The sequence below is a fragment of the Dama dama genome, chromosome 5 (genome assembly GCF_033118175.1).
Source record: "Dama dama isolate Ldn47 chromosome 5, ASM3311817v1, whole genome shotgun sequence".
Classification (NCBI taxonomy): Eukaryota; Metazoa; Chordata; class Mammalia; order Artiodactyla; family Cervidae; genus Dama; species Dama dama.
The window spans coordinates 64,435,207-64,460,420 of record NC_083685.1 but is presented as its reverse complement, the minus strand read 5'-3'; the positions used below and the strand labels follow the sequence as shown (position 1 = coordinate 64,460,420).

General features: G+C 45.0%; 1 long non-coding RNA gene across 2 annotated transcripts; it reads left to right on the top strand.

Annotated features, from left to right (window-relative positions):
• The first annotated feature begins 3,455 nt into the window (after positions 1–3,455).
• Positions 3,456–15,680, top strand: LOC133055814 (uncharacterized). Of its 2 annotated transcripts, none has more exons than XR_009692704.1 (3): positions 3,456–3,635; positions 14,788–14,858; positions 15,367–15,680. It is a non-coding gene; the product is annotated as an uncharacterized LOC133055814 (long non-coding RNA). The 2 variants fall into 2 exon arrangements; XR_009692705.1 differs by lacking the exon at positions 3,456–3,635 and adding an exon at positions 13,769–13,867.
• Positions 15,681–25,214: the final 9,534 nt, after the last annotated feature.

Below are 25,214 nucleotides of genomic sequence, written 5' to 3'. Positions count from 1 at the left end.
GCAGGGGCAGTTGGGGCAAATTATAGATAAAAGATACAAAAAGACCAAAAAGTCCCACTGCCACTTCTGAAGAGTCAGGAGCAAAAACAGGAAGTCAGGAACAAATGCAGGTGCTGAGCATACCTCTTGCACACACCACCACCAGAGGGGTGGGTAAAACACCTAAGCCATCCCTCCGGTCCAAGCCCTTGACACAGCCCTACCCTCACCCCATAAAAGGAACAGGCTTGATCCTCCTCTGGGAGTGAGTGAGCAAGGGAAGCTGTTGCTTGTCCTGTCTCCCCTCCCTGTTATAGCTGGGACCCCCATAAAGCCTTACCTGAAGGTCTTATTTGGCCTCTAGTCAATCTGTATTGACTGGGGAACGCCGAGAGCCCTGGTTGGTATCATATGGATTCAGCAAAGGGTGGGCTTGTCTTAGTTGAGCCGTGGACACCAGCTCTCATCACTGGGCTCTGCGTGGGCGCCCTATGCCTCCCTCCCTCCTGCTGCCATCACTAAGCGCCCTGCATGTACCATGCAGGGAAGACGGCTGCTCGCCCTCTGCCCAGCAAAGAGGAACTTCCTGGGCAAATTTGAAGCCAGGAAAAATTCTGTCATGTGGATAAATTCTGGCCCTGGGGGTAGAGGCGATGTGGGCTATTTCAGGGCTCCTGTGGGGTGGGTGCGGTGCTGAGCATCTTGGATTATTCAGGCAAAATCTACCTTCAGATGACAGAGCAACAAGGTGCCAAGAGGCCTAGATCTCTGGGGACTTTGCAGAGGCAAGCTGCCATAGCAGACAGACTCTCAGAAGGGAGAAATGGATACTCTTAAGTCAACTGTGACTTGGAATCTCCTCAGTGTAGTGGTTCTGCTGATACCCAGACAAAGGCGCTGAACCCATGAAGGTTCTTTCCCAGGAATCTGGAATGAATACCCTGGGAAGCAGCTGTGGGAGGGTCCAAAGGTCATGGCCACCATCGAAGCATGGCCAGCCGGATAGCCAGGTGCCCTGCAGAAAGAGCAGAGACGGGAGGTGGTGGGGAGGGAGCTCCTGGCCCCCTGGAGGGGACCCCAGCCCCTGGCACAGTCCTTTCAGGGCCCTGGAGTCTCCCACTGTTCGGTGTCATAACCTTGCCCTGTGTCTTCACTACTGTGACTGAGTGTCTCCTCCTGTAACCCGGTGAGTTGTAATTAAAATAAAGTACCCTTTATTATAATATTGCTATTTCTATTACTTTATATTACTACTATTATATTACTATAAACTATGTTGTCATAGTTCTTCAGTTCGCAGATGCACATTCCCCCTCCCAACCATTTAATATTTCTGAAAATGGGACGTGATTTACTTCGCTTTTGACCTCATGTTTAGGATGGTAGATTTGTTTTCCTCTCAAAGTGGCTGTTCCACCAGCGTTCTGGTGACCACTCTCATGTGCTGGTGTGGAAAATGCCCAAGGGCGGGGTTTTCTTTTAGGGCCAGAACAGTGCTGGGCACACAGATGCTCAGTAAATGTCCAATTGTGCAAAGGACCCAGTTAGTTATTGCTGGGTCAAGGACAAAATAGGAGCCATGAGGGGAGCTGGCTGCCCAGGACACAGTCCCCAAGCCCCAGCTCACTCCTCTCCAGACCTCATACTTTCAGTGGCCACATGGGTATTTTGGCTCAAGCTCTTTCCAAACCCTGAGCACTTTCTCTCTTCTCTCTCCCTTTATTTAAAACTCTCACTCCAATGTTTAAATTGCTGCTCTACTCTCCCTGCTCCTGGGGCTTTATTAGAGAAACCCACCCTTCGTGCCTAAACCTGTAGGTGTGGCATCACCCACAGGAAAGGCAGTCCTTGCACACCTCACCAGCTAGACCATCAGTCCCTCTGGGGGCAGGATCAGGACTTGTCTTGGCATACAGATGGCCAAGAGGCCTGTGAAAAGATGTTCAACATCTCAAATTATTAGAGAAATGCAAATCAAACCTACACTGGTCAGAATGGCCATCATCAAAAAGTCTACAAATAACAGATGCTGGATGTGTCTGGAGAAAAGGGAACCCTTCTGAATTGTTGTTGGGAGTGTAAGTTGGTGCAGCCACCATGGAGAACAGCATGGTTTTCCTCAAACAACTAAAAATAGAATTACCTTATGATCCAGCAAACCCACTCTTGGACATTTACCCAGACAAAAATGTAATTCAAAATGATACATACACCCCTATATTCATAGCAGCACTATTCAAAATAGTTAAGACAAAAACAACCTCAATGTCCATCAATAGATGAATGGATAAAGAAGTAATATATATATATAAAGTATATGTATATATACTTTAAATATAAAGTATACTTTAAGTATAAAGTATAAAGATAAAGTATATATATGGAATATTAGTCATAAAAATAATGAAAAATAATGAAAAAGTAATAATTATTAAAATAATGGAATATTTCATAATGAAAAAACGCCATTTCCAGCAGCATGGATGGAAGCAGAGATGACCAATCTAAGTGAAGTAAGTCAGAAAAAGACAAATACCAGATGATATCACTTATCTGTGGAATCTAAAATAGTGCACAAATGAACTTTCATGAAGCAGAAACAGACTCACAGACATAGAGAACAGACTTGTGGTTGCCAAGGGGAAGAGGGGGTGGGAGAGGGACGGACTGGGAGGTTGGGATTAGCAGATGTTAAACTATTATATATAGGATAGATAGACAACAAGGTCCTACTGTACAGTGCGGGAAACTATATTTAATATTCTATGATAAACCACAGTGGAGAAGAATATGAAAAAGAAGGCATGCTGCTGCTGCTGCTGCTGCTAAGTTGCTTCAGTCGTGTCTGACCCCGTACGACCCCGTAGACGACAGTCCCCCAGGCTCCCCTGTCCATATATGTGTATAATTGAGTCACTTTGCCATACAGCAGAAATTGACAGAACATTGTTAATCAACTACCATCCAATAAAAACAGAAGAACATGTCTAGGCTACCTAGCAGGGCATGCAAGCCGTGCCCCATCACCAGGCACGGTCATGGCGCTGATGGCCCAGTGTGGCCTCTGCCTCCCCACATGCTGTTCCAGGCTCTGGAATCCAGTCAACATTTACTGTCAAGGGCAGTCGTCACCGACGAGGAGCCGCACGCGGGCTGAACTCCTCCAAGGCTCTTCTCTCCAACACAGGTTCTGCGTGGTGAAGGCTGGGGATGAGAATCAGACCGGTCCCGGCCTCCCTTTTACCTGAAGAGTTAGAGCGAGGGATGCAGGAGAGATGGAGGCCAGTGCAGGTACTGGAGCGTCTACTGCAGGGCCGGCGGGCTGGGGAGACTTGGTCTGAGGCGCTTTCCTCTCTTGTCACGACTGCAGGACCTGGGGGCGGTGGGGAGAAGGGGCCTGGGGAGCTGTTTCCTGCCCCTCACCGCAAGCCTGTGGTCTCAGGCCTGGAAGCCCCAGGTCTCCCCACCTTCAAGTGACCTCTAGGCTCCTGGTTACCCCTCTGGGGGCCGGCCCTGGGTGAGCTGAAGTGTTTTCCTGCAGAGCCATGGAAGGTTCAGGAAGGCACTGCTAGCATGGTCAGGAGAGTGTCTTCCCCACCCAGCTCACATCAGAGCCGGACTGCGGTGGTGCTCCCCAGGCTCACCCTGACGCTGGGGTGAGTATAGACAGGGCCAGGCGGGGGTGGGGAGGGGGTGCAGGTGGCGGGTGTGTGGAGAGGCGTGGGCAGGAGGGGACAGCTGAGCGGTCAGCTCACAGAGGGGCCGGCTCAGGTCTCAGCTGTGTGTGGGGGTGGCATGGTAGGGAGTTCTCGCCTGGACAGGGAGGGGGAGCAGAGGCAGGGGGTTTGAAGTCTGGGGCAACCTTGGCAATGTGTCCTGGGATGGGGTGAGGGGAGCTGGGGTGCAGGGCCAGGAGCTCCCTGCTGGGAGGGAGCCCTCAGAGTCAGAAGGGGCCTTGACCTGAGGTGTCCCAGGGCAAGCTGCTGTCCCCAGAATGTGCCCCCTGGGGCCCTCCCCCTGTGGAGGCTTGGGAGCCCTCCTGCAGCTGGGGCAGGACAGGGGAGGAGCCTGGAGCTGCCCTTAGAGCTGGCCAGACAGGTTTACAGAATAATTACAGGGGCCTGGTGTGGAGGTGTGGAGCCTGTGTGCATATGATCTGCATACAATTTGCACATGAATAGCCTGCACTTTCTGTTCCCAGGCAGTTTTCAAGTTAAATATTAATTGTTGCTGCCCTTAGGGTTTTAATTTCTTGGTTCTGCTTCCTGTCTTCCTTCTCACGCCCTCGCTGTCTGTGACTCGGGTCTGGTCTGTGGTTGGGGGGGAGCCACCAAGTGAAAGCCGCAATGCAGACAGTGATGCTAGAGAAGCCCCCAGACTCCTCCTGGGTCCACGCTGAGGGGCAGCGCCACAGCTGCCCACCAGCCTGCCCACCCCTCGGATTCCCCAGATGCAGTGCCCACTCTGTCACCCTAGGCCCCGGCGGCAGCACTGCGTGGAGACAAGGAAAGACCCAGCCTGCCTCGGGTGGAGCCGAGCTCACAGGCTCCGAGGCTGACTGCACTAGATCCTAGTAAATGTAACTCCAGGCAAGTGACTGCCCACCCATGTGCCTCAGGGTCCTCTCTGTGGCCGAGTGACTCAGAGGGCCTGCCTGCCTGTGGGGTGAGGAGGAAGCCAGTGACGGCATGTGGAGCCGTGGCCTCCAGCACACAGACTGTGCTCCGCGTCCCTGAGTCACAGACATCACATTCCAGGTGTGGGTCACCTGGTCCTAGCCTGGTGTGGGGCATCCCTGACAGCACTGCATCACCTGGCTTCCACTCCCACATTCCCTGAGACCGAATCTCACCCCTGAGGGCTGTTTTGACGTGTACACAACGACCACACTTTTTAAAGGATGCTTAGAAGGGCGCTGGGAGCTTTTCCAGGCAGCACCTCCCTGTGTGAGCTCTCTTGCAGAGAAAGGACTTCCCCCCCACCGCCTCCCAGCTCCTGCAAGTGGACTCAGTCTGGTCTGGAGTGGTGCTGCCCGCAGCACCCTTTCTCTCCGGGAGCCCAGGAAAGATTTCACGATGAGCTCCCTTCTTGCGTCTTCTCAGCCCAAGTGGCTTAGACCAAATACCTTGCTCTTGCCCAGGATAAGGTGGGGCACAGTGAGCCACTGACTGGGCTCTCAGAGGTTTTCTACTCCAGCGCCAGAGAGGGTCTGTGGGTCCTCCTGGGAAGCGTGGAGAGAGCCTGCCGCTGGCTGACGGTGGCTCCCTGGCCCAGGGTGTAGGCTCTTTGCTGAGTGCTTGAAATGCACGCGCTCTTCGCATCCTCATAGCTTCTCCAAGAGGGGGGTGCCGGAAGTCCCATTTCACAGTTGTGGAAACTGAGGCTTAGACAAGCTAAGGAATTTGCCCAGTTTTTTGCTGACTGGGTCACAACCAGTGACTGGCTGCTGGCTCCGGTCACTGCTGCTATCTGTGGCTGGACCACTTTTCTGAAGGTAGTTTTCTCACAACTGAGTTTTCTTTTCTTTTTCTTCTGTAAGAGATGAATGGTTCAAGATATGAATCATTCTAGAATCTGTCTTCATATCCATGCTATAAGCACTATTTGGATATGTAGTGAGCAGTGGTCTTTATTTATTTTGGCCTCCTTTATAGATCCTAGGCCTTGAGTTGACCTTGGCGTGCCCTTATGGGTAGGGATGGCTACTCAACACCCCCCACCCTCAAGGCGCTTCAGCACCTTGGAGCCAAGGGCATACCAATTCCTCTCATAAGCTGCAACCCAGATTTCTCCCCTTACTTCCATGGTACCATCATAAAGCCTGCTCACATGGACTCCACCCCAGGTCCCCTTTCAGCAGCCCAGTTGTTGGGGTCCTGACCTCCCAGAGAAATGCCATTTCCAGAGGACACTCTGGGCTAGGCAGTCTGTGAATTTTTTCCCCTAGGCAAAGAACCAAGGCCCCACTTAAGTCATAAAATCACCTTTGATGACCATGATCTTATTAGAACTGCATCCAAATATGATATTCTCACTAAGCTCAGCAGAAGAGTCCAGAAATTTCTGCAAAACTTAGTGACGTACCATCATGCTTAGGGAGCAGGGACACCTTTAGGAAAACGGTGAACAAAGGTTTTTACATCTCCAAGGAAACAGCTCCAGAGCGGGGTTCTTGCCCAAAACATCAGGAGCCTGTGACACCCTAGAAGGCTCGGCTGACTCTGACTGTATTGGGAGAACTCAAGGAATGACTGAGGTTTTCTTTGGAAATCCAAGAGCCAGCACCTGGGATGAGGAGGCCACATATTCACAAGGGGTTACTACTGGCCAGTGAGGTTGCTGGTGGGCAGGTTAGAAGTTCAAAAATCTCCCGTTCAAGTGCGATCCATATTCCACCCGAAGGAATGCAGTAGCAGCCCGGGAGTGATGGAGCTCTGCTTCCAGCTCCATCTCTCTCTTCAACTTCCCCCTCTGGTCCTCAGTCTCTGCAAAATAGAGGTCAGCCTAGGGACTTCCCTGGTGGTCCAGTGGTTAGACTCAGCGCTTTCACTGTGGGTCCGGGGTTCAATCCCTGGTTGGGAAATAAGGTCCCGCATGCCAGGCAGTGCAGTGCCACCCCAGCCACCCCAAAAAAAGAGGTCAGCCTAGATCCTCAGTTTCCCAACTTTTAACACTTTGGTGGCTTCCCTTAAAAAAGAAAAAAATAATCTCTTGTGAAATTCCAAAGTCTAAGACAGATCAAAGAGCACCTGGGGATGGCCTTAGGAAATCTTGACAAGTCAGCCTGAGAACCACTCCCTAAACCGAGGGCTAAGCGCCCATCAGGTCCAGGGAAACCAAAGGAGACTCTGGTGCCTGGAGCTTGAACTGAGCCCAGAAGACTTGGACTTGGCCCTGGATGGGTGAGTTGGCTGGAGCTGCACTGTTGACTTCGTTTGAGGTCTTTCTCCTTCTTTCCTTTCACCTTTGCTCCCACCTTCCCAGTTCTTCTTTTCCTACTCCCTTGGGCACCTGGAGGCAGATTTTCATTGTGGAGCCTAAAAGCTGCTACTAAATCTTCATCCAGAAAGATCTTCCAGCCCCACTGAGAAGACCCACCAGCATTCTCCCAGGCCGTCCACAGCGGCAGTCCATACTACCTGGAGAACGGCCACCACGGGGCCCATCACGGATGAGTGGGGAGGGGTTGCCCAAAACAGGCCACTATTTCTTGAATTTATCACCTCCTTTACCTGAGGTATAGTGTCACTGTTGCTGGGAGAAATGTCTTTTAATGTCCTGGATCATTAAAACCCAATAATCGCTTTGAAATGGCTTAACTGCTTCCTGCAAGGAGATAAAGTAAATAAAACTGTCGTTTCTGTGTCTGCAGTCACTGTGTGGATGTGGCATCTCCTTTCTTTTTTTTAATAACTGCATTCATTTGAGCTCAGGCCAGTGCATTTATGCCACACTGGTGGTGTATAAATTTAGTAATTAAATCCTGTTATCCTGACATGATGGGTGTTTAAGAAGTAGTTGCGATGCTTCAGAGAGGAAAGACACTGTGGGGGGAGAGATTTGTTTTGTATTTTTTAAAAAATCATTTTCATGGAGTCTTTTTTTTTTTTTTTGGACTAACTAGTTGACAGATGCTTGACTAACAGTGAGATCCTTGTGCGGGAAAGAATTCTAGAGCATCCTGTGAACCTGCTCTTCACTTTGTTGTCCACCCCAGCAGAGTAGAAAGTGTGTGGTATTTGTAATCCTGCAGACCTGGAATTTTACCTAAGCTCCATGGCTTAGCTGTGGGACCTCAGGCCAGTCACTCACTTCTGAATATCAGGGTGCTTTTGGCTGCAAATAAGAAAAATCCCTTTCCAAAATGACCGGATCATTAAAGAAAATGTTTAGCATGTTATAATGAATTCTGGTTTAAGGTAACTCCAGGGATGTTGAATTCAGCAGCTTATCAATATAAATGAAAGGCCCAGATTCTTTCCAACATTGTCCTCTGCCCTCCTCTGTGGATGGACCTGGGCTCCTAACGTTGTCCTACAATTGCAAGATGATTGCCTCATTTCTAAGGAATCCCATGCAGACAATGTGTAGCAGCAACAGAGGGCCTGTCTCTTTCATCAGAAAGAAAGTACTTCCTGGAAGCTTTCTAGAGACACAGCCTGACATCCTGTTGGCCAGAAGTGTGTCTCATGCCACGCCTAAACCAATCCATGACAAAAGGGAGAAAGGGGATTATTAAGATTGGCTGAGGTGAATCAGTTTCCTCTTCTTCCCTGCTGTGTGAGTGATGGGACCCCTGAAGTGCCTGACACATAGAGAAGGCCGGATACCTTCAGGGGTAGATCCCAGGGTTCTATTAGAAAGGAAAATGAGAAGTGAAAGGTTGTTGAGTGGGCAACTGATGATATCTGTCACAACCTCCCTGAGCCTGTTTCTTCATTTATAAAAGTAGGATCATAAATATTTACCTTAGTAATCTTGTTGTGGGGATTCGAAGAGATGAATAATACATCAAATGTTTCTGTCATAGGCAGTATGTTGGTATTGTTCAGTCACTCAGTCATGTCTGACTCTTTGCAATCCCATGGTCTGTAGCACACCAGGCTTCCCTGTCCTTCACCATCTCCCAGAGCTTGCTCAAACTCATGTCCACTGAGTCAGTGATGCCATCTAACCATCTTGTCCTCTGTCATCCCTTCTCCTCCTGCCTTCAATCTTTCCCAGCATCAGGGTCTTCTCCAATGAGTCAGCCCTTTGCATCAGGTGGCCAAAGTATTGAAGCTTCAGCTTCAGCATCAGTCCTTCCAATGAATAGTCAGGATTGATTTCCTTTAGGATTGACTGGTTTGATCTCCTTGCAACCCAAGGGACTCTCAAGAGTCTTGTTCAACACCACAGTTCAAAAGCATCAATTCTTCAATGCTCAGCCTTCTTTATGGTCCAACTCTCACAGCCATACATGACTACTGGAAAAACCATAGCTTTGGTTTTTCTGACTATATAGCCAACTATACAGACCTTTGTTGGCAAAGTAATGTCTCTGCTTTTTAATATGTTATCTAGGTTTGTCATACCTTTTCTTCCAAGGAGCAAGCATCTTTTAATTTCATGGCTGCAGTCACCACCTGCAGTGATTTTGGAGACGTGTGTTAGCAGGATGGAATGCTGAATTGGAGCTGGCCATCTCCTTCTTCTCCCGAAGAGGCTCATTAGTAGATATGGGTATTCTCCTTATTCAGTCCCAAGGCCGGAGAATCAGACTTCCATTAATGATGGAACGTGGTGCTGAGTCTCCTACCAGATGTGTGGCTGGCCCTGGTGAGTCCTCCAGGTGGCCTGGAGGCCTGCCTCCTGCAGTCTGACTTTTGCTTTTTCTAATATGCTCGTGACTCCTGTAACTGGAATACAGCAGGGCCTCTGTTTTCTGTCTCAGAGGGTATCTCCAGCCAGTGAATGGTGCAAACGGGGCTCATCTCTGATTCTGGTGTTGAGTCTGCATTATGATTCTCAGGAAGAGTGAAGCAAACCTTGGGCGAAGCCCAAGCCATCTTGGAACCACTCCACACCCTCATCCCCTAGAGCAGACAGACAGGAACACTGGGGATGAGAAAGAAGTTCTCTCCTAAACTGTCAGGAAGTTCTCAGATGAGTAAGCAGTATGGGGGACCAGAAGTTGGAAACTTCATTAACTCAGTCAACACCCTTGCCCAGCATAAGGGAAACAGACCTGAATCATGGAAAAAGGTTGTCTACTGTGGGTGTTCCTTCTCATCCAACTCTCTCTTTGGCACCCCCTTGCCCATGAAGCCTGCTCTTTCAAGTCATGTGGTTTTTCATCTTCCTTCTCTTCCCTGGGACACTCCCTGCCTCCTCAGAAGAGCAAGAGGTTCACACCCATCCCTTCCTAAGTCTTGCTGACCCACCCGGGGGAGACGACAGATTCCAGCAGCACCAGTGAGAGCGGCGGAGGGAGTGTGTGTTGGTGCTAATTCAGTCTGCAGGGGCTGCCTGCTCAGCGGCGGTCCGACTAAGACTTAAGCATACCTCCCCTGCCCAAGGTTTCACTTTTCTTGGAGGCTAACCAGTGTTAACTTGTATGAAGTCAATTGCATTGCTCCTATTGGAAAAGCTTGGTTCTCAGTCTTTCTGTAACATTAGCCCCTGCCAATATTGTACTAAGAAGCATCCGGCTTTTTATTGAATCTGCTATTGTATTACATTACAAGAGCCTCACATTAACAGTGAAATGGCTCTCTCCATGGTACCCAGGAGGGACAGCGCTGCTGGCATGATAGTCTTTTGGATGCCCCAGATGAAAGAAGAAGGGGGAGGGTTTCCAGTTTATTTCATCCCATGCATTTTTGTTCTTAGTCTATGAATGCGCTGTTTCTTCCATGAGAGGTAGACGTGGGGTGACCATGGGTCAGTTCATCATATTCTGGAACACCAGATAGGTGGTATGTTGTGAAGCTTGTGTTGAATACATTAGAACAAATAGAAGGAAATATCATACAGTCCATCAGAAAATAAACTTTTCAAACTTCCTGCCCCAAGAGCTAGAAAAATTAAAGTCAAAATAGTCTTTAAAAAGATTATAGGTTTGCATATAGTATGACTATTTACTAGGGCAATCCACAGAAATTAACTAAAAAGATACTAGAATTAATCAAATAATTTATATAGAGGTCAGGCAAAAGAAGAGAATACGAAGATCAATGATATTCAATAATGTTTCTGTATACTTGGAATATTCATTCTGAAAAATACAAAGGACAAGCAAACAAAGTGTTTGGCCTTCCTTCTCTGTGGAGTTTTGTTAGGTTACCACCTACCTATTAATCAGATGGAACTATAGGCATTCTGCCCTCAGAAAGGGCTTTCTAGATCCCTGATGTGTGCTTTCTGAGCACCCCCATACTTATCTTGTTTATTGGAATGACCAATTATTGCTTAAGGGTCTCTTTCCTTCTAGACTTTAAGCTTCTCCATTGGACTATATCCTGAAGGTAGGAAAGAGGGGGTCTTGCTTACTGCTAAATCCCTAGTGCTTGGAAGGGAAAAGGAAAAGTGTTAGTTGCTCAGTCATGTCTGATTCTGCCACCCTATGGACTGTAGCCTACCAGGCTCCTCTGTCCATGGGATTCTCCAGGCAAGAATACTGGAGTGGGTTGCCATGCCCTCCTCCAGGGGATCTTCCTGACCCAGGTCTCCCGCATTGCAGGCAGATTCTTAACCATCTGAGCCACCAAAAGTGAAGCTATGCACTTCCTGTGTATAACTTCCTATATCTCTCCCCTTTGTTTAAGACAGCAGGAAGACTCAAACAGCAAGTCCCTGGGTCTGGTCTTTCATCCCAGGAAGCAGTGGGACCTCACGGAAGACAGGGACAAGACAGGTTCATGAATATTCTTCAGGATGTTGGCCCTGATATTCACAGTCTGGGACTGGACAGGATGTAGCTAGAGGTTACAAGGTTCCATGCAAGCAATTATGTCCCCTCCCGTGTCCCTTCTCCTAAAAGGCGCCTCTCCACGGGCTGTCTCAGTGTTCCCCTTGTCTGGTCTCTGCTCATCGTGTGCCTGATCATTGCCTCCTTACAGAATGAGCTGGAGTAGTCTCTCCCAGGAAGAGAGGATTCTGTGCCTCTGTCTCCAGTTGTCTCCAGCGGGGCTCACAGACTGCTGCACCTCTTCTAGGCTTTCTTGCCCAAGAGTGTCTGTAAATCAAGATTTCCTTGTTCTGAATGGGGAGGTCCCCACCTCCTTTTGACATACCTGTCTCAGTTGCCTTAGCTGTAGTTCTAATACAAAGAGTCAAAAAAAAAAAAAAAAAATTGTGAAGCCTTAGGCAATCAAGTGTTTAAATACCTCATTCTATTTTCTTTTCTTTTCTTTTACATTTTAATATATAAAAACATGAATTCGCCATGGGTGTACATGTGTTCCCCCCATCCTGAACCGCCCTCCCACCTCCCTCCCCATCCCATCCCTCTGGGGATACCATCTAAATACCTCATGCTAGAACCAAGCAATCAAGAAATGTTTGACACCATGCACCCTCACCACAAGCCTCATTCCATCAACTTCAATTTTACTCCCTACGAAAATATACCCACCATGTCATTTTGCTTTGAATTGAAACATACATTGTAAGTTATATTAACCAACTCCATCCTCTCAAACATTTAAACCCCCTAGAAGAACTCTTGTCATTATTACCAAGTCCCACTATTCCAATCCCAGTGGATTTCTCACAGGACATGCAATCACAAATATTCCCACTGGCTGCAGTTTTAGTAATATTTTTGCACCAGGCTGGGAAAATAATTTCTCTCTCTCCCATGGTTGCTTCTAAGTGACTCCAGCTCAAAATGGATGATTGCAAGGGAAGATTGAAGTCAGGAGCTGTAGAGAGCAAGAAAACATGTGGGAGAATCTAAGGTCTAAGAAGCAGGAGAAAGGAGTCTAGTGGGTTCTGAGGTGAAGGGGCCAAGGATGCCACTGGGGTGGGGAAATCAGGACAGACACACAGGGACCATGGGGCAAATGCCCCGGGGAAACCATCAAGGGCAATTGCCTGGAGCTGGTATTTTACTGCTGTGTACTTCAGGTGCCAGGCAGAGGTGGGCTAGGATGCACTGGGAAAGAATAAACAGGACCCCAGAGCTTAGCTCCGTGGAGCTCTGTCTCCCTGCATCCCCCCTCAGGGAGCTGAGCCAGTGTGAGCCCCAGCCACACGCTAAGAGGCACGTCCTGGCTCGGCGTGCAGCAGCCCCCGGAGCTAGCCCTGACGTCTGCCGTCTTTGTGTTCAGCTTGAACAGACTCTGTCCTGCAGAGGCCCCAGGACCCCCTTGTGCACGGAGAACCGCACTATCCAGCGGTCCTTTCCCCGGGCTCCATGTCAACCTTGGACGTCGTGGGTCCTTGAACTGCACTCTGTAGGGCACTGCTGGGCCCTTCCTGAGAGGACCGACCAGCTGCCCCAGTCACCTTCCTGCAGCCGCTGCCCCACGCCGGCCACCTGCCTGACCGTGGCTTGCCTCCTCGTCATCAGCTGAAGTGCCCAGAACACTGCGTGACTGGAGCTGTGCCGAAATCAATGACCAGCAGTGATAAGCAGGGGATTAGGAGCCTGAGAATGCTGGGCTTAAAATCCCAGCTATGCCATCTACTCTCTGGGTGACTTTGCACAAGGCATGTAGCCTCTCCAAGCCTGAGTTCTCCCATCCACAAAGGGGGAACTAGTCATTTGTACCTCCTCTGGGGTTGACATGTGAAGAATAAGTGAGAGGCAGTACATGAAACATCTGGCACTCAATCAATACATCTTAATCACATTCACAAATCTTGTAGGACAGAGTACAGTTCATCATTGCCTCCAGACAAGTCATCCTAGTTTAGCCCTGTGGGCAGGGTCTGTATCTCTCTTCCCCATTCTCCATGAGTTGCTGAGCCCCTGGTTGGCAGAAACTGATTGAACCCATAAAGTCAACCTCAAAGACTCCTAGTCTGGGGCCACATATTCCATGAGAGGCCAGCCATGCTGCCCATGAGAGCTCTCTCAAATAACCGTGGGGAACAGCCAAGGGACTTAGCGAATTCTGTGTTCACACTTGTGCACACACAGTCCTACTGCCAGCAGGCTCAACCCGCAGCCAGAAAATGCATAAATATGATCTACACACACCCCCACATAGATTAAAAATATAGGCCAATATCTACTTGCCAAGGAAAGGACTAAGCTATTTTCCTGAAAGAATATATTTAGACCTGACAGCAAGTCCCAGAATTTGCCGAGAAAAGGGGCCTGGGTCTGACACCATCGCTTTCCCACCTGAGAAGGGCTCATTCACCGCAGCGCCTTCTGTGCTCCGCAGAATTTTGACAGGTGAGGGGAGGCAGCCTCCAGAAAGCCTTGTTAATTTCGTAGGTGAAATAGCAGGATTGACAGTTGCGGTGATTCCCCACAATAAGGCCATTGAAACGGTGTTCATGCAGGGGTGAATGGAAATGGTTCTGATGTCTTCTGTACACGGTGACCACGGATCACATTTAATAAGCATTTTCTGCCTGTCTCTCTGGGCTCGTTTAGTGGCTTATTCTTCGTTTGATGGCAGGACATGGCTCCTATTATCTCAGAAAGAAAAGGGTGGGGGGACTCAGCATCCAAAGGGGGCTTTCACTTTGACTTGAGATTTCCATGGACCCGTGGTTGGCCAGAGAGTTTCCTAGGAATAGAAATTCCTAGGTGGGTGTTTGGGATGGAGTCAGCTCCACACACGCCCCTGACTCTCACTCCCAGCAGGTGCAGAATATTCAAGTGTGGCCTTCGTCAAAGGAGTGTGGGGAAGTAGCCGAGCAGAAAGCCCACATCAAGCTGTTTTATAGGAGGCCAAACTGGACATTTCTTGCAAATTTTTTTCCCACTGGCAGGTGGGAAGCATTTCTACTTAACTTTATCCCTCTTGGCACCGACAGTTGGGCTGGATTAAGGACCATATTCGGACCTGAGTTCATTCGCAGTTACTTGGCTTGATTTCTCATGAGTCATGCCTTGCCAGGAAGCTCAGAGATACTGGTCCAAGCAGATGGCCTGTTGGATCTGCCCTCATTTTCTCGTTCGTTTACCTCTTTGAAGGTCATGGAGCCACTTCCCCATTGCTGGTAGCATCCCCTCACTGTGGGAAAATGCCACGTGGGACCCAGGCAGTGAATAAGTAGCGACAGAAGCCAAAGTCATCATTCCCCAAAGCTTCCTCACAGAACCCCAGGACCCAGCCTTCACAGATTTGCTCTCTTTCTCAGCAGGAAGCAAGGCAACTTTGTTGGAAGAAACGCATCCTGAGATGCATCCAGGGCTTGGATTTGGCTGGAAACAGGTGACCTGCAGTCATCCCTTTATCTTTTAGTGCATGTGACTCAATGCCTGGGCATATGGGTGTGTGTCTCTGTTTCCTTTTGCTGAAGGCAGTCACAGACTGTCATCTTTTCTTTTTTTCCCTCCAGCTGCAAGCAGTAAAAGTGAAGAGGCCTTGCTATTCAAAAGCCTTTAAAGCCCTGACACTGTCTCCTAGAAAGTGCTAATTCCTGACTGTCCTGATGTTTCTCACCTCTTTGTGGATCATTCTGAGCTTTGGTGCTTTGGGCTATAATCAGTCTTACTTTTCACCTTTCATCTCTTTCCTGTCTGTAACACATGGTGTCCCCTGCCAGCTCCCACTTTCTCTCTTATCCATCTATCTCTATCTACTGGGCTGGCTATATATATCCACCTGTCTGTCTCTATATATATCTCCATCTCTATGCTCAGAGTTGACAAATGCCAGAGAGACCTGTAACGAAAAAGTCCCTCCCATTTTAATGCACAGTAAATCCATTTCTATGCAGGTTTGAACCCACGTTGGATCCTCCACTGTAACTCAGGAAAGGATTATTATCTTTCCTACTCCTTGACAAGAGATCAGGGAAAGAAGACGATGCCCATTTCTGGAGATCTTCTTCTTCTGAAATGCTAAACTCTTCTGAAGTTCATTACTAAACAGAGTACTGTTTAGATGGTGGGCACTGTGATGGGCCAGAGGTCCAGAGATGAATGGGTTATAGCCTCTGACTGCCAGGACTGGCCAGTAAGTTTGGTGGATGAGGACTCAAGCTGAAGACATTGCAAATGACTGAACTGGTACCAGTTGCTGCAAATTGGTCAAGAGGAAAAACTCCGTGGAAAGTGAACACTCAGCCTGGGTCATCCAACTGGGAGAACTGGGCAGAGGGTCCATTTATTTCTAAGTTTGAGAAGAATGTCTGGAACAGGTCAGGTGTTACAAAAATTATTTTTTGAATCAAGGGATGAATCTCAGTGGCTGATTTCCCTTTTCTTTTTGGCTGGGCCATTTGCTGCAAGGAATCCCCCTTCTTCCCCAAGATAGGACAGTGCCATTGGGTAGGTACATCTTGGGAATTTGTACCATCTGTTTGGGGCCCATAGAGAGGGTGTACCAGATGGACCCCAGGTCTATTTTGGTCTTTACTTTGCATGTTTCTTGTTTTTCTGCATCCCATGCAGATGGATACTGTCAGGTTATTTATAGCAGGAATTTGCTAACAATAATAGAACAGTTGCTCTAATTCCAAGGCCAATTGAATTAGTTTGGCTTTGCATTCTTTGGAGCACCTATAGCAAGCACAGGGTTAAATAGCTGTGGGACCAAGATGGTACATATAGCATCAGCTGCCACCTGTTCTGACCCCCTTCCCCAAGACAATTCTCTATGAAACATGGGACAGAGTGATGGTGTTTGCATGCATTCCACAGGTTTTAGGAACAGTCCGTTCATAGATGCAAAACTTCTAAATAAAATACAGTACTGGAAAATGTAATTTAACAGGATATTAATACCCATGGCCAAGAATGCAAAGATGGTTCTTATGTACAAGAATATTCATGATTCTAGAATTTATAATAGTGCACAGCAAAGGAAACCATAAACAAAAATGAAAAGACAACCTACAGAATGGGAGAAAATATTTGCAAATAATGCACTGACAAAGAATTAATTTCCAAAATATACAAACTGCTCATACAGCTCAATAACAACAAAACAAAACAAACAACAAAAACTGGGCAGAAGACCTAAATAGATATTTCTCCAAAGAAGACATACAGACAGCCAATGGGCACATGAAAAAATGCTCAACATCACTAATTATTAGAAAAATGCAAATCAAAACCACAATGAAGTATCACTTCACACCAGTCAGAATGGCCCTCATTAAAAATTCTACAAATAAAAAATGCTGAAGAGGGTGTGGAGAAAAGGGAACCCTCCTACACTGTCGGTAGGAAGGTAAATTGGTGCAGTCACTATGTAAAACAATATGAAACTTCCTTAAAAAACTAAAAATAGGGGTCTTCCCTGATGGTCTAGTGGTTAAGATTTCTCCTTCCAATACAGAGGGTGCGGGTTTCATCCCTGGTCTGGGAGCTAAGATCTCACATGCCTTGCTGCCAAAAACCTAAAGCATAAAACAGAAACAGTAGTGTGACAAATTAAATAAAGACTTTAAAAATAATCCACATCAAAACATATAAAAAAAAACCAGACTAAAAATAGAGTTATCATATAACCCTGCAATCTCATTTTTGGGCATATATCTGGAGAAAGTTCTAATTTGAAAAGACACATGTACCTCAAAGGTAATGGCAGTAGTCAAGACATGGAAACAAGGTAAGTGTCCATAAGCGGATGCATGGATAAGGACGAGGTAGTGTGTGTATAAAACGGAATATTACTCAGCTATAAAAAGAATGAAATAATGCCATTTGCAGCATCATGTATGGACCTAGAGATTATCATAGCAAGTGAAGTGAGTCAGAGAAAGACAAATACATGATATTATTTATATGTGGAATCTTAAAAGAAAATGATACAAATGAACTTATTTTCAAACAGAAATAGACTCATAGACATAGAAAACAAACTTATGGTACCAAAAGGGAAAGGGAATGGGGAAGACTATATTAGGAGTTCAGGATTAACAGATATACACTAATATATATATAAAATAGATAAACAACAAGGACCAACTGTACAGCACAGAGAAATATACTCAATATGTTATATAATGAAAAAGAATCTGAAAAAAAGTATATATAGCTGAATCACTTTGCCATATACCTGAAACATGAATCAACTATATTTCAATAAAAAATTAAAATTAAAAAAATTTATAATAGCAAATGGGTGAATGGGCCTCCCTTGTGGCTCAGTGGTAAAGTATTAGCCTGCAATGCCGGAGTCTCAGGAGACCTTGCTTCAATCCCTTAGTCAGGAAGATCCCCTGGAGGAGGGCATGGCAACCCACTCCAGTATTCTTGCCTGGAGAATCCCATGGACAGAGGATGTTGGTGAGCTACAGTCCGTATGGTAGCAAGTCGGACACAACTGAAGCAACTTAGCACACACATAATATGAATACTTGAAAACAATCTATATGTTCAACAGTAGCAGGTTTGTCTAGAAAATTATCCTGCAGTGGCATGATGTAATACTCCATACCTATCAAATAGTATACTTCAAGATAATACTTAATATTATTAGAAAGTGGTTGTGATATATTAAGTGAAAACCTGCAGATCAAACACATACATATACATATATATGATCTAACCTTGCAAATATGCATGCCTAGGAGAAAAGTTTGAAAGCATACGGTGAATAATTTCTCAGTGGGAAGATCACGAGTGACTTATTTTCTCTTCCTGCTTTTTTGTTTTTTAACAAGATTTCTACAATGAACATTTATTACTTTTGTATCTAAAAATACATATACTATTTTGAAGAATAGTCCCTTTGGTTGTTTCCGGGTGGGACTTGGTATCTGAAGTTCATATTAAATACCAGCTCAGGGCATCCGCTGTGAGAGACAACCAAAGGGAACAGAGGAAGTGTGCAGTCATGGTCGTTACAGTAGGCATTTCAAAGGTTGTTTTTAAATTAATCTCGAAAGGAAGGAAAGTGGTGTCTTCTCTGTAGATATTTATTAATGCTGGTTTGTACGTTACCCAGGCATCTTGAACTCGCCTTAAAGCCCGTCTATAAAGAACTGGCATGTGTAGGCAGTGCATATGTTTTTCACGTCCATAAACTGTGTGTTGCCCAAGGCTGGTCGTCTATCAGGTTTGCCGAGGAACGAAGACCAACCTTCGGAATCTCAGCTTTAAGTAAATAGCAGAAAAGCTTTGGGGAGAGGAAGTTTTTGAAGAGGAGGACTGTGGACCCAGCTTTTGCTTATATCCTCCCGCTTGCCAATCCCCTGTCTTGGAACCTGGCCCCCGCTCATGTGCATTTCCTCATGCACAACCTCCTTGTAAGCCCATCTTACATGGGTTAAAAACATGAGCTTTCTAAAGCCTGAGGGAGGAACAGTCTGACTCATAGTCACTGTTTTAACTTGAACAAACTGTAATAGCTACACAGCGGGCTCTGATGATTAGCAGCAGAATTGATCTTTCTTGGTTTGCATTTACAGTGACACAGTGTTATGCACCTAGATACAGCATCTACAAAGTCAGCTGCATCATGCTCACTATTTTTAACTATAAGAAGAGGAGCCATATCTAATGTAATCTATGATAGCACTGTAATTAAAATGTCCTGCATAATGAGGACGTCTAATAAACAAAGCAGAGCAAGTATTATGTTTCAGAACAAATAAATGCTGGAATTTAGGCAGCCTTAAAATCCAGTTACTACTATATGGTCTTAAAACTTGTCCCAGCAATTGAGAAATGAGGATCAGCCTTTGATAGCCGAAAAAACAAGATTAGGGACAACCTTTTCAACATGGGATTTAGACAACTGTTGGAGAGAAATAGAGCACAGTTTACTTGACAAAAACTGGTCATCTGAGACAGCTTGGAAAGATGAAAAGAAATGGATTAGAGATTGACTCTATCCTGATTATTCTACTGTAGAATCTGATAATGCTTATAGTCCTTACATTTTTAAAAAACAATGATCCATCAACATCAAAATAAAATAAAATCCAAATCAAATCAAACATACTTTGCTTAGCTCTTTTCAATCAACTTTACAACTCTTGCTAATTCTATAATATTATATTGTTTTGTCCCTGCAGTTCTGAGGAAACTTTGATGGCTATTGTCCTTACATTTCCACTTGAAATTAGTTTCTAGGAAACCTGTAGATGTTGTTGGTCTCTTCTTATGTCTCCCACTCAGTCTTTGAAATATCTTCTAGACAAGAAGAAATATCTATTCTTTAGTCCTATGAGACTTTTCACTTTTGAGTGGAGAGAATATGGACGAGATCTTTCCTGTTAAAAGAGAGAATGGAAAATACAGTATAGGAGGCAGAAAGTCAAGAAGACAAGAAAATACCTAGTGATGCTCTGTATCACCTTTTGGTTTGAAGAATTCTGGTGTCTGTTGTCCCTCTGAGCATAAGACTATCCCAGTGCCTCTGTCTATGAGCAGAACGGCCATGGGAAATGGAAAGCCTGCCATGTCCTGGTCACAGGAGAAGCTAAGTTCCAAGCAGCTCTTGAAGATCAGCAACTAGAGAACAGGCCAGGCTCACTCAGGATTTCCATTTTGGAGCTGTTAGCAACTAGAGCTGTTTGCAGGAGCCCAGGGCTCTGCAGCCTCCATCTGAATGGCTTTCACAATGCCAGATTAAGCATTTATTGAACAAATATATAAATCAATGAGCTGCATAATTGGAGAAATGAAGGAAAGCTTTGCTAAACCCTAAGGCCACAAAATTCCCTCTAAGTACCACTATCTACATTCCATAAGTTTTAACATGTAGTATTATTGCTACAATTCATAATGATTTTATTAGTTTCATTATTATTTTATTTTTGACACACTAATAACCTAGAGATAAATTTTTAGTTTAAAATGAATGCTTTAGAAAGTTTATCTTCTTATTATTCATTTTTAAGCTAATTTCACTTGGTTGTAAAATATGGTCTGTAAATAGAAAAGATTCTTTGGAATATGTTGAGACTTATTTATTGACTTTTATTCATATCTGTGCTTTCTGATTTCTAATTCAAGACTCTCTACATAGGTCTTAAATCAAGCTGTTAATTGTGTGGTAAATCTTTACTACTTTAATTTTTCTGCCTGCTAGATATATCAGTTTCAAAGAGAGGTATGTTAAACTCTCCCACCATTTTTTATGGATTTGTCATTGGCTCTTTATAATTCTATCAAATATGATTTATGTATTTGATGCTATGTGATTAGTTCATACAAAATTAAAACTGTTTGTTTTCCTAGTGAATTTAACATTTTATCATTATGAAGCAGCTCCCTCATATTTAAAAGACTTAAAATATATTTTATTAATATAACTATATATGAGTTCTTTTGGGTAGTATTTGTATAATATTCCTATTTAATTGTTACTTTCCATTCTTTATATTTTAGATATGTCTCTTATAAATAACATATAATTGGATACAAAAATATAATCTTATAATCTCTATCTTTATTTGGCAACTTTAGTCCATTTATAGTTATTGTGACTGTTTATGTATTTACACTTATTTATACCATCCTGTGCTATTTACTTGATTTTTTTGGATACCTTTTTTCTTTATTTTGTGCCTTTTTATTGATTTGTTGATAATTTTTTAATGAAATATTTTTCTATTATTTTTTGGAAATTATAAACTCTATTTTCATTATTTTAATGTTTATCCTTAAAAGTTTAACTGTATAGTTGACCTTTGAACAATATGAGTTTGAACTACATGGGTCCACTTATGCTTGGATATTTTTCAGTAGTAAATACTACAGTACTACGTGGTCTGTGATTGATCAAATCCGTGGGTGCAGAGAAACCTCGAATATGGAGGAGTGACTATAAGTTATACATGGATTAACCCCAGCAAAGTTCAAGGGTCAGCTGTAGTTAACAAAGCTTAAAATTATATAGAATCTTATACTCTTTTCTTAAACTTTCAGCACATTTAAATCTGACTACTTCCTCACATCTTAGACATTAGCTTTAGATTAGATAAGATTAGACATCTTAGACATTATTGTTGACTGCTTTTTAAAAAAATCTCTAAACTATATACTATTATTATTATGGTATTACATATTATTGCAGCTCTATGTAGTAACTATTCATTTACATTTATCTGCATGTTTGCCTCTTCTTGGCTTGCATTTCTTCTTGCATTTTAGATCTTCCTTCAGAGATAATTTTCTTTCTTCCAAAAGCACATCTTTTAAAGTTCCTTTCATCATCGTTTGTTGATGATACACTCAGTTTTTGTATGTCTGATGGAATTTGATGTACCTTGGAATGGAGTCAGCAGGATTTGCAGATGGCTGGAATAGAGGGTGAGAATAAGGGAAAGAGGGTAGTCAGGAGAGATTCTAGCAGAGCACTCCCTGTATAGGCACATAAAAGACACTCAGAGATGCTGTCGTGGGAAACCCTGAGGGGTATTGCCTCTGACTGCAATAAATAGTAGTCATGCCTGATACACATGCAGGGGACTAAAAATCCTGAGTCCCTAAGACCTTTGTAAGCAATTTCCGGTATTCACTCACCCATCAATTCGTGTTTTGGACTTAATAAATCTGTTTGTTTATTTGTCCATTAATTAATTATTATATAAAGAGATTTTTCAAGCATCTGCTTTGTGTTGCACATAATGTTAAGTGGTGAGGATGTGAAAATGGGCAAATCTTTACAGGGACTCTGCCCTTGTGGATCAGACAGCCTCGTGGGAGAACAGAGAGCAATCAAGGCATCAGTCACATAAATCAGTGTAAATATGTAGTTGTGATAAGTGCTCTGAAGAAAGGTACCTGGTGCTCTGAAGGCCTAGAGTAGGAGGTTTGACTGTTGGGAGGTCAAAGAAGGCTTATCAGAGGAAGAAAATTTTGAGCTGATTGCTGAACGATGATGAGGAACAAACTAGGCACAGCGTGGGTGAAAGAGCCTTCCAGGGTGAGGACACTGGTAAGTGCAAAGATCCTGTGGCAGAAAACGTCGGGTCCAAAGCCCTGTGGTGGGAACCTGGGCGTGGATGGGGTACCACAGAGAAGGAAGAGAGGGATTTAGGGAGAGGCTGGAACAATCAGGAACGGACAGACTCGGGTCCTTATGGTCCTTATAGACCACTCGGGGAGGGGGCCTTATCCTGGGGACAGAGCTGCCGACACGATTTAGGCAGAGGGAGTGACCAGATCAGACTTGTGTTTGAAGAAAAACCATACAGCTTCCTAGCCTTTTCTCTGTTCTCTGCCTTTGCAGGAGGGCATCTGGGCACTGTTCTGGAGATGCTCATCAAACTTTCAACACAGGTGGGAATGGCTGGTGGGAGGCTTTCTGGGATAGACATGGGGACTGTCAGTTTCCCCTTCCCTGCTCTAAGCCAAGTTGCAGAAATATGTTCTCAGCGCCCCTAGGAAACAGCGGTATAATGAACCAAGAGCAGCCTGAGCAGCCTTCCTAACCCTGTGATCGCGGAGGACTCTGAGAAGCTGTAGCAGATGAGGATCAGGCCAGGACTGGTCAGCACTGTGTTCTGTGGGCTCCTCTCCTGATGCGGCTTTCCCTCACCCCTCTTCCCTCTGAGCCCTCTGAGTGGGGAGAGGCACGGCAGGCTAAAGAAGGAGCATCCATGAAACATGGAGTGGCAGGAAGGAAGAGGGGGTTGCGGTGTCAAATGCGGAGTCTTCGTGGGAAGCAGATCCAAGGCAAGCTCTGGGGCTGGTTCCAGGCTTTGCACTGTGGCTAACCCACTGTGTGACCTCAGGCAGATGCCATAACCTCTCTGTTGGCCTCTGTGTCCCAGTCTGTAAATGAGGGCTTTCCCAAGGACATCCACACATTTGGCAGGTGTGGTGCGGGAGGCCTGTGAATAAAGATGATGCAATGTCCTATGGAGGTTCAGTCTTTCTGAGGTAAAAAATGTTATTCTTATATTAAAACAAATATGGATGTTTTGGCTCAGAATGCAAAATTCATACATCAAAAAGGATACAAAAAGCAAAAATTGGTTCATGTTCTTTCCCTTATTATTCAGGGTCCTTGGGTGGAGCGGGTTGGAACGTGTTGGATTCGATGTGCTTTGAGATGCCCTCTGGCTCCTTAATATTTTGATTCTTCAGTTTTATGATGAAGATCAAGGAAAAGGAGGATTAGGCACCATGTGGATTCTAACGGGATTTGGGCACCCGTTTTAGGTTTGAGAAGGAGTAAGTATTAATGTGGGTGTTCAGCTGTGCTTCACGCTCTCATGCCCCATCCTTCCTGCCTGCCTTACTCCTCCTTGTTCTGTCAGCTTTGGCTCAGTGTCCCCTCCTGGGGGACTATTTGTCCCTCCCTTCATCCTTCCTGTCCCAATCCTCTGAACTGTTCACTGAGATTCTCCCTGTAGCCCACAGAACTCTCCACAGAGCTCAGAGTTTGCACGCATGCTGTATGCTGTACCGCTGTTTTCTTGCCTCCTCATTGTGTTAATCTGCATTTACAAGCCTTCATGTTGTTTGGAGAATAAAGTCTCAGTGTCCAAATAAGCCCTTCACCGTGTAACCTTGCTGACCTTTCTCGCTGTGTGTCTCATAGCTTTCTGATTTGTGGTTTGGACGTTGGGCATGCCCAACAACTTGTAGTTCCTCCAAGTGCCACTCCGTGCCCTGGCTTTTGTCTCTGTTGCCTGGAATGCTGTTTTCTGCAATGAGTCTTCCCTTGTCCATATGAAGACTTCCTCTTCATCCTTCAAGAATCAGCTCCCTTGCTTCTCCTTGGAGAAGCCTTTATTACTTCCCCGTGGGATGTCACTGCCCCTCTACATTAGCTCTGTCTGATATCTAATGTCACATGTTTGCAAGTCTCCTGAACAAATGAAAGCTCATGGAAGCCCCTAAGCATATGCTGTATATGTAGTGTGGCATAAATTCACATCAGTGAATGCCAACTGAATGAATATATGCCGGGGTGAGAGAAAACGGGAGGGGAATGATCGTGCTATACTTCCATAAATGCTTCCCCCAACATTAGCCCAAGCAAAGAGCATGAGTCCTGGGTTCCCAGGGTTGTAAATATAACTCCAAGAATGCATGTGCTAATTAATTTCATCATCTTCTGCCATGTCCTTATAGAACAACTGCTATTCACTCATTAATTTATTCAAAATGATTTGCACTATCTTAGCTTTGAGAATTCAGCTTGAAAAAACAGACAAAGGGAACAAACAAACAATAAAGGAAATTTGTTAAGTCAAATTTTGAAATACATTTGTTGAAAGAAAAACAACAAGGTCATAGGCCAGATCATTAGGCATCTTAGGTTGTGACTGTGAAGTGCCTAATGATCTGGCTTCTGAGTGAGGAGAGGAATGACCTTATCTCTTTACATTTAAAAAGCTCACTTTGTATCATGTGTCCCGATTTCAAACTATATTGCAAAGTTATAGTCATCAAAACAGCACAATACTGGCACAAAAACAGACGTATATATAGATCAATGGAACAGAATAGAGAACCGCAAAATAAACCCACTTATGTGGTCAATTAATCCTTGACAAGCAGATAAGAATATTGGGAAAAGACAGCTTCTTCAATAAATGGTGTTTATTAATAACTGGACAATTACATGGGAAAAAAATCAAACTGGACGACTTCCTCCCATCATACATGAAAATAGATTCAAAGTGGATTTAGACACTTCAGTGTAAGACCT